Genomic DNA, 1,266 nt, shown 5'->3' with positions numbered 1-1,266 from the left:
TATTGTTAGGAGGGACTGACTAGTCACTAGAGAAGAATATCATGTTTGGTAAAGTGGATATCATGTCAGAGAAAAAGAGGAGGACCCCCAACTAAATGGATTGGCCAAGTGGCAACATCGTTGGACTCCAGCGTGGCAACAGTAGTGATGTTGGCCCGGGATTGGGCAGTGTTTTATTCTGCGTTGCATACGGTCGCTGTGAGTTGGTACCGACTCGGTGGCACCTAATAACAATATTGCCAAGTGTGTTGATTGTTGAACCAAGGAAAATGAAATCTTTGAAAACTTCACTCTCTTCTCCATTTATAATGATGCTATTTCAAAACACATAACTTATCATAAAGTCAGTGAGTATTGTTTCAAAACATGTTCTCTAAAGTAGAGATTACCATATGTAGATTATTGAGCACTTGCCTAGACTTGATGTAAAATTGCACATTGTGTTCTGGAATCTATATGTTTCTTTAGTTTGCACGTTGAAGAGCAGAAGGTGAATTTTATGTATGCCCTGGGATTCAATAGAGGTATGATAAAAGCTGAGAACCATTTCATATCTAGAAATATTGTTTTACTGTTTTACAAATGACCCCCTTCCAACAATCTTGAGAGTTGGATGTAAAGTTTGCATCATATGTTCCTAAAAACGATTTCAGTCAATGGGCTCTGCCCCTTCCTGTAAATTATCCTGTTCTCCTGAAGCAATTGACATCTGGTACACTACTTCCCACCCCCCCCCCCACCCCCACAATTGTTATTTATTTATTTATTTATTTTAATGCTTTATTGTGAATTGTGTTATAGTTTACATGGGAGGGCATCAACTTCACATTGATCCCATTGTATATCATTTCCTTGCCATGGTTACAATCCCTTCCATGCATCATCAATCAAAGGGTATAGCCCGCAAGCCTTCCCCCCTGCATCCACATACCGCCCCTCTCTCCCTCCAGGTCCAAAGTCTCCAGCCGCTTCATCTCCCCATGTTATCATCTCTGGCCCCATCCTTGGCATCACTGCTTCTCTGGGTTGGGTTCTGTTCTCTGCTCCTCTCTTTTGTTAGTCCCAGGGACCTCTGCTCCTAGACTGTAAGGTTAATCACTCCCCTCCCTTTGTCCCCAAATGTCCACCTTTACATTTCCAGCCCTTACAATCAGTCCTGATAACAATTATTCTCTATTGTATCACAAGAGACCTATCCGCATCTCCTTTCATCAGCCCTGACTAGGCAGAATGGATACTACTCAGTGGAGATTCTACCTTGCTCCA

Source organism: Chrysochloris asiatica, unplaced genomic scaffold, assembly GCF_000296735.1.
Source record: "Chrysochloris asiatica unplaced genomic scaffold, ChrAsi1.0 scaffold00193, whole genome shotgun sequence".
In the NCBI taxonomy this organism is placed as follows: domain Eukaryota; kingdom Metazoa; phylum Chordata; class Mammalia; order Afrosoricida; family Chrysochloridae; genus Chrysochloris; species Chrysochloris asiatica.
This window is presented reverse-complemented; position numbering follows the sequence as displayed.